The sequence below is a fragment of the Pteropus medius genome, unplaced genomic scaffold, assembly GCF_902729225.1.
Source record: "Pteropus medius unplaced genomic scaffold, Ma_sr-lr_union100, whole genome shotgun sequence".
Lineage (NCBI taxonomy): Eukaryota > Metazoa > Chordata > Mammalia > Chiroptera > Pteropodidae > Pteropus > Pteropus medius.
This window is the reverse complement of record NW_024355327.1, coordinates 2,330,383-2,339,876: the sequence shown is the minus strand read 5'-3', so window position 1 is coordinate 2,339,876 and position 9,494 is coordinate 2,330,383.

Genomic DNA, 9,494 nt, shown 5'->3' with positions numbered 1-9,494 from the left:
TTAGTGGAAGCATATAGTACTTGTCTCCCCCACTCCCAGTTTTATTGAGATATGATATGCAGCAGTGTATAAGATATACAGACTAATAATTTTACTTACATATATTGTAAAATGATCACTATAACAAGTTTAGTTAACATCCATCATCTCATATAGGCACAAAAAAAAAAAAGAAAGAAAAAAAGTCTTTCACCATTAAGTGCGATGTTAGCTGTGGGTTTGTACCTCTACTTTCTTATGCACCAATTTTACAGTTTCCAGTACTTCCTAAACTTTCCTACCTCATGGCCTTTATAAGCCTGGTTCTTCTTTTGTTTGGCTTCTTCTCATTCTTCATATTTCAGAAAAGCCTTTTCTAATTACCCCCAGCTAAAATGGACTGTCTCCTACATTAAGTTTTTTCTAGAAGGACATCCTATTTTCTTAACATTACTTATCCAGTCTGTAGTTATTTTCTGAATTTATTTGCTTGTTCATTTACTGTCTCATGAAGTCAGGGACCATTTCTATCTTGGTTGATGTTGTATCTCTAATGCTCAGAACAATAATTACTTCATACATTACATTGAGTGAATGAGTGAATGTGTTTTTGAAGTCATGTGATAGATCTGAAAAACAAAAATGTCTAAACCTACACTCTTACCGACCTTCCCCTAGAATGGCCACTTTAGAAACTACCGAATTGTTTCATGACAGAACCATTTTTCAAAATGTTTCTAGAGTTCTTCTTTTGGATTTGGCTTTATTGCCTGTGATATTTTATTTACATCATATCAATTCTCAATAAAAATATGAGTTGTGCAAAATGAACTCTGAATCTGTGCTATAGACATATAAATAAATACTTGATGATATGACATGACATTGGATTTGGCAGTGACAAGTTATATTCCCCAAGTCTACAGAGAGTCACCCTTAGTATGCTCACTATGAGAGCAGTCATGTTTCTTTTTCACTAACATTTTGCAAAACTCAGTGTATGCTTCTGGAGTTAAAACATTTAGGTGTGTGAAAAAAGGAAAACCTACAGATGGCTCTTGTCTGACATTGACATAGATTGCTTTTCAGTTAGCCTGTAAATATGTAAGCAGCAATCTCAGATGGACTTTTAAGTGAGACCTTTGGTTCTATCCTGGCTCTGATACCTGCAGTTCTAGGACTTTGATAGGTTATTTGACCCATCCAAGCTTCATCTTCTCCCCTATAAAATCAACCACTCAGTTTAATGGACTTCTAAGAGTTAGATGACATAATGAAACTCAAGTACTGGAATGACTATAGTAGGCTGTCAATAAATTAAAGCTATTATCAGTATAATCACCTCTTTGGTCCAACCCCCATCTTACAGCTAAAGAAATTGACTCAGTGATTTGCCAAGAATAAGGACCATTGTTAAAATTTGAAACTGGATCTGCTGGCTTACAGTCCACTTCTTTCTATTTCAACATGCAGAACAAGCCTTAGCTTGCAGAGCCTAACAGCTGGGAGGAGCAAGCTCATTTCATGTCTATAAGATACCCCAAAAAGAATGTGGCATGTATACTTTCCTAATGAAAAGTAAACAGAAGGACCTTTTTAGTCCTTTGGCTGAAAATCAGAGTCCTATTGTGAAAATTAAATTCGTTTTGTTATTGCTTTGGTATAAAATAGGTTCCATTACCATTCTCCATCACTATTTCTCCTTTTTCCCTGCTCTGAGTGTATCCCATCTCTTAGAATTAGAATGATGAACTTTAGTTGATCACAATAGCCACTGGGAATTCACAGGGGAAAGAAATAAAAATAACCTTCACTGATTAGGAGAGAAGTAAAGGAGAGAAGTAAAAATAAAATAACCTTGGGGTAGCAATAACATTTTAATTTGAAAATTTTCCATAAGATTATACTAGAAAGTCTATGTGACCATATATAGTACAGATATCACCTTTTTAATATAATTTTATTTCTCTTGGCCTTCAGGAAAAATCATATTGATAAGATAGAAGGTTGAAAAACAATTTGAGGGAAATTTGAATTTTTAACATTTAAATACATTCTGTTAGGTGATTTTGACAACTATTGATTATATCATTTATTAATAGAATCTGACCTGTGGGAAATGACTACACAAAACAAAATAGCAAGAACGTTCTGATTTTTGCTTCTTTCTTTATAATTATTCTGCATTCTTATAGGCTGAGCCAAGGTTGTAACATTTATGCTTTTAACAAAGATGAGTAAGTGCGGGTGGAAATTCAGCCCAGTCCCTTGCCACCTTCCTAAGTCTTCCAGAGAATAGAGCACGTTTTATCTTTGTACCAGGGTTCCATCTTTTTATCAAGTCACATCCCCAAGGAGTTACATCCTTAAGGGACACCTCTAACTTAGCCTAGCCTAACTACCATGTAGGCTAGGATGGCTTTGACATAGTCCTTATAGCCATATAAAAAAATGGCCTGGTAATACAATCTACAGAACAAAATCTGTTGTGCAAGAATGAGCAAACACTCCAACTCTTGCACACCGAGTTTGTAATAGAAAATTAACCCTGTGTGAAAACTTCCAAAATTCAATCATTAGTTAATTTGTTTCACTCATTTACGCATTTGTTTATTCAATACCTATAATAAAAGAAAGATGCCACTGCTGATCTAATAGGTAAAGAATTTCAGAGGGAGTTCCATAATTAGTGAAGGAAATTTAACCCATTGCTATTATAAGCTCTCACTGTGTGATTACATGCTTACTATTGTGATTACCCATTAATTTGTAACACTGCATATTTAGTGTGGATTGTCGAAAACTTGCCTGTTTTCTGAATAGGCCTTAAGAAAAAGCTGTCATTTTTCACAACCATACGATTAGCCCTTGGCCCCACCGTTTTCTATATACTCTTTGAAGAAAATCGTTGCTGAATGTTTGCCTTTCTGGCAATTGTTAGATTCTCAGAATAGGTCCTTTTGGGTAGCTGCCCAAGTTCATTAGGTGTCCACACCCAGCTCAGGCAGCATTAGCAAGCAGGTTTATTTTAATATAAATAATGTTACTGAATGTGTTCTGTTTTATTACTTTTCTAGAATTTTTACCTCTGTATGAATTCTCTTTTTATTTCTCTTTATGCCCACAATAGAAGCATTTCAGAGCTTTTCAATGAGAAACCAAATCCTTTCAAGATCACAGCTCTGATTCCATGTGTGCCCTTTTTGAAATCATAGAAGTTATTGCTTTATGTATTAATCATGTCAGTCCAGTTCTTCACAGATTAATTAACCCATCTGGTGAAAACATAATAAACAAATCAAGCTTCCTTTTTCTTCCTTTTACTTGAAGGTGTTTTTTGAGACACTGCCGAGAAAGACTCCTCACCTTAGGAAGAAGAGTGTGATACTGACATGGGGCCGGTCACTTGTGTGGAAGTGTTTAAAGATTAACCAGGTTTCCTAACTCTCAGTGTAACTCTCAGTGCTTGATAGGGTTACCAATGGAAGTTATTCAAGTATTTTGGCTTCACAGTTCTTATTTTCCCTTCTCCTGATAGCTGTATCCCCATTTTTCTTTTAGCTCTCAAGGTAGTATTGTTTCATTGACCATCTAGGAATGACTATGTACCTAGGTCTGATTAGCATATCACAATTCCTGGTTACAGTGATTTGTGCAGAGGTCATGTGATCAGGTTGGAAACAATGAGACACATGAATTCTTGGTTGGGTGAGAATGCTGAGACAATAAATCTCACTCTTTTCTACTGGATATGAATGAGGAAGATGTAGCCTTAGGACCTTCAGGGAGCTGTTCTGAGACCGCTGTGTAAGAGTCTGAGATTGCTGTCTATGCAGAGATAGAGACACAGGAGCTAGATTTGGATGACTGTTTCAGCTCTTGGGTGCTGCTACGCCTAAAGTCAGATTTACCCTTGGATTTTTCAGTTATATGAGCAGTTCTCATTTTGCTTCATCCAGATAGGGTTAGAACAAACATCTGTACAGTGCTGTGGGTGTGAGGAAGTATATGAGTTGAGGAAATATTTGCGGGAATTGGGGCATCACCAAGGTAGTTTAGAATCCCTCTTGGTTCCTCTACAGCTCAGGACTACATCTCTTAGAGAAGACTTTGAAAGTTTCAGCAGCTACTCTTGAGCTAATCCTTATTCTGCTTCATTCTAGTCTCAAACTTGGCCAACCCTGTCTCCCTTGCAGCTACAAGGAATGTGGATAAAGCCACAGGATCATCATTTTTTTTTTTGTAGTTCTTCTTACAAACAGAACTCTGAGTTCATATGGTTGGAATTATCATCAGCATCTGAGGTAATTTGTAGAAAAGACAGGAGACCTGGAATAAAGCTATCTCACCTCACTTAAATTAGCAAATTTCAATCTAGAATTGGGTGGGATACCTAACAAACTAAGATAAGGAATATACTCAGTGTCAGATTTGCCAGATAATTTTATTTTCTTACAGTTGGGTAAACTTCTTAAAATTAATAGGTGAAAGAAGAAATTCAAAGAGATAAAAATGGTTATACATTTATGAGTGATAAAAATGCAAGAAAATGTTTTTGATAATATTTGAACATGTATATAGGAAACCAAGGAGTTTTTCTTTAGTTGGATGTACACATAATCTTTAAAACATAATTATTTGGATATATTCAGTGTATGAAAATTTGCCGCCATTTGTTTTTAAAATGTGTGGCCACATAAATATAGTAACCGATCTTCATAAAAGGAGCAAAGGCAATACAATACTGGAGCAAAGATAATCTTTTCAACAAATGGTGCTAAACAACTGGACATCCACATATGAAAAAGGGAATCGAGGCACAGACCTTATACCTTTCACACAAATTCATTCAAAATGATTCATAGACCTAAATGTGAAATGTGAAACTATAAAACTCTTAGAAGATGACATAGGAGAAATCCTAGTTGACCTTGGATTTGGCGGTGACTTTTTAGAACTGATAAGCTGAAATTGATTACAATTTAAAAATTCTGCTCTGCAAAAGACACTGTCAGGAGAAATAGAAGACAAGACAGTCTGGGAAACATATTTGTAAAAGACACTTCTGATAAAGGACTGTATCTAAAATATAAAAAGAATTCTTAAAACTGAACAAGAAAACAGCCCAGTTAACAAACGGGTCAAAGATCATAACAGATTGCTCACCAAAGATATATAGATGGCAAATAAGCACATAAAAACATGTTCCACATCATGTATCATCAGGAAAGTACAAATTAAAACAACAATAAGATACCATTACACACCTATCAGAATGGCCAGAATCAAAATGCTTACAACACCAAATGCTGGAGAGGATGTGGAACAATAGGAGCTCTCATTCATTGTTGATGGGATTGCAAAATGGTACAGCTACTTTGGAAAACAGTTTGGTGATCTCTCACAAAACTAAATATGTTCTTGCCATATGATCCTTGGTATTTACCCCAAAGAGGTGAAAAGTTATGATCACATAAAACCCTGTACATAGATGTTTATAGCAGCTTTATTCATAATTGTCAAAACTTGGAAGCAACCAATATTCCCTTCAGTAGGTGAATGGATAAATAAACTATGGTACATCCAGACAATGGAATGTTATCCAGTGTTAAAAAGAAATGTGCTATGAAGCCATGATAAGACATGAAAGAAGCTTAAATGTACATTACTAAGTTAAAGAAGCCAATCTGACAAGGCTACATACTATATGATTCCAACAACATGACATTCTGGAAAAGGCAAAAGTATGGGACAATAAAAATATCAGTGGTTGATAGAAGGTAGAAAGCGGGGAGGAATTAATAGATGGAGAACAGAGGATTTTTAGGGCAGTGAAAATATTCTGTCTGTTATTATGATAATGGATACATGTAAATATATATTTGTCCAAATCCATGGAATGTACAACACCAAGAGTGAGCCCTAATGTAAACTATGGACTTTAGGCAATGATGTAACAGTGTAGGTTCACCAGTTTTAACAAACATAACACTCTGGTTGACGATTTTAATGGGATGCGAGGATGCTATCCATGTGCGGGATGAGGGAGGTTATGGGAAATCTTTGTACCTTCTGTTCAATACTGCTGTGATTATAAAACTGCTCTAAAAAATAAAGTCTATTAAAAGCAAAACAAACAAAAAAGATATGTATGTTCCCATAAAAATGTTTGTAAAAATCCTGGTTATTACAATGTCAAAAGTGAATAAATTTATCTGAACATGTTTATCGATTTAACTAGAATAATTTAAAATGTAGATATTATATATCCCCTATCCCAATAAATTGTATGGTCCATTCTATGTATTAAATTTGTCTTAAATTTGGGCTGTGTAAGAATCCTGCATTTATTAATTCAGAGACAATAGGAGAATCTAAATGTGATAGTTATCAAAGTTTCTATTATTAGTCAGGAATCATCTAAAATGAAGCCTTTGAGTCCCTCATCTGTTCAAATTTTTCACTTTCTTTTGTTTCTAGCTTATGATTTTTTACTACTGAAAAAAAATATATATGTCTTTTAAGACAGTCTTAGCATGCCTTTCCAGGTTTTTACCATAACTCTTCTATGTTGCATACAATATTTCACTAAAATTTGAATGGCCCAATTATTTTTGCTATGTGCTTTTGAATAGACTTATTTATTCATGACACTGATTCCAACTTAATTCTCTGGGAGCGGAACTGACATGAGATATGAAGCACTTTAAGCTGCTTAAAAGTCAAGCAATAAAAAAAAACTAATGTTTTATTGCAGTTGTTTTTCTATTGTTTATTTAAGCATTCGAATATTGCTAGTCTTAGAAAAGGCCTTTTTTCATTTTTTAATCTAGTGGATATTATGAACGGAAGTTTCAGGTTTGGTTCCTAGAATACATTTATTATCATTTTATATCTATCTGTTTGTCTATCTGTCTGTCTAATCTATCATCTGTCTTTCACTTTTACCAATCGCTATACATTTTAATTCTAGTTGTATCTGTCAGACTGATCCATCAAATGAGAATCTTATGAAAAATTGGGAGTTCTTATTTTTTTCTTTTTATAACTTTGTGATGAATATTAATGCAGAGTTAAATTGCTGGTTGTGTTGAATGGCGTCTACTCTGTGTGTCTTTGCCATTCTCTTTTGTCACATGGCTCTCTGTTTGCCATTAGGATTCTGCCATGGTTGTGAGCTGGCACATAACCGTGATAAATAAAACATGGATTGAATTAAAAGGTATCTAAAGCTATTGTGTAAGAGTCTACCTGTCAGTACCTTAAAAAATTTTCCTTCCCATTCTTTTGACCCCTTGTTTTTTCTAAATCTTAAATTTAAAATAGTATACATTATTAATTTTTATTCAATTAGCAGAGTGAATAGTACTTGCTATCTCTATTTGATGTGTTTATATTTTCTAAATGATCCAATTGAGCTAATTTATGCAAAAGTATCTATTATTAGTTTAAACACTATAGGCACTCAACAAACTTCATTTTTTTAAAAAAAATTCCTTTTCTTGTTAAATTTTTTGCTGATCTAATGTTTAGAACATTTTGTAGAAAAATTCCCCCTTGGTAGGAGGCACCCAAAGGTGAGAAAAGCTGGAAAGATTAGCAGAGAACTTGATCGTTCACTAGGTTCTAAATGTCAGTCATCTCTACTGTGCAAAACAGCTTGTGACTTTCCTCTGCTCACTTATAAAACTTTGTCCATTGTGGCTGCAAACTTCGAAGCAGGAAATAGCATAGTTCTCTCATGAATAATTAGTGGAGCTGATTGATATTGTTAGATTTTAAGGATGATAGCCTTTCGAATCAGGACCAGTGGTCCACATAATATTTGCATCAGATAATTACCAAATGCATTGAACACTTTAATTCTTATTTGACCTCCAGGCATAGTAACAGCATCAAGTTAAATAAATGTTAGGCTCTAATGCAGACTTGATAACCTGGTATCTATTACTTACTCCATAATGCTGTTCCAAATGATTCCTTCTTCACCATTCTGTAAAACCTCCTCCTCTGTTGAGCCATCCAGCTTTGATACTCATTATACCCTCTATCTTTTAATGATAACATACTGGTCTCCTAGCTACTTATTCTTATTCATTAAATCTTTTCTTATATTTTTTTATTTGGAAAAAAATCATATTTACAAGACAGTTGAAATATATAAAGTTCCCATATACCCTTCAGCCAGCTTCTCCTGATCTTAACTTCTTATCTAACCTTGGCGCATTTATCAAACCTAAGAAATTAGCATTGGTACAACACAGTTAAATAAACAGATTTTACCTTGGACTTTAACTTCACGAGTTTTTCCACTAATGTCTTTTTTCTCCAAGATCTAATCCAGTTCCACATTGCATTTAGTCTCCTCCAATCTGTCTTTCCTTGTTTCACAGCCTTTCCTTGTTTCTCATGACTTCAACAATTTTGAAGATTACTGGTCAGAGGTTTTATAGAATTTCCCTCAATTTGAGTTTGGCTGATGTTTCTCATGATTAGCTTAGGATTATGGATTTGAGGAAGACTACCGCAGAAGTGAAGTATTCTTCTCAATACATCATATTAGGGGGTGCATTATGTCATCATGACTTCATGCTGGTGATGTAAACCTTGATCACTTGGTAAAGGTGGTCTCTGATGAGTTTCTCTACTTTAAAGTTACTATTTTTTTCCCTTTTCATACTCTTTTAGGTAGAAATGAATCACTAAGTTCAGCCCACACTTAAGGGGAGGAAGATTAAACTTCACCTCCTGAAGAGAGGAATATTGATAAAATTTTGAACATGCATTAAAATAACCACAGTAATGAATTAATATGTTGGGAAAGATAGTTTGAGGCTGATATTTTGGTGATGACCTTTAGCATTCACCTGTGGTGATTGCTGTGGTGATTTTTGATTTTACTCATTCCTTCTACATTTATTATTTAAAATTGTTCTGTATGGAATATTTATCTCTTCTTCCCTATATTTATTTAATCACCCATTTATATGAGTATAAACTGATGGATTTGTTTTTGGTCTATAATCCAATACTATTTTTGTTCTCTTGCTCAAAAGCTTGGACCATTGGAAATTTTTCAGGTTGGTTTTTATGTCCTTATAACATCTACTTCCTCTGTACTTTTTTTTTTTTAATTCTTTTTAAACACTTCAATTTGGTATTTATCACAGCTTTTCTATTCATTAATTAAAGATAATCTGTTCATTGTTTTCTCCTATTGCAGTTTTTACCATTGTCCTGAGTGACATCTATACTTTATCCAACAACAGTAGTATCTCTCTTCTGTGACATTCTCAACGCACATCATCTTTATCTCCAGCCATCTAATTCAGTGGCCAAGCCTTGAATCTGGTCATCATGTAGAATTGCTCTATTTTTGTAACATTAAATTTCACTGTCTAATTATTCAGGTCTCTCAGTCTCTTACCTCAACAATTATTCTTTCATCTCATTGGAGCTTCCAGTCTCTTCACTTTTCTACTTTCTCTCAGTTTGCACATCTTAGAGCTTAGAGC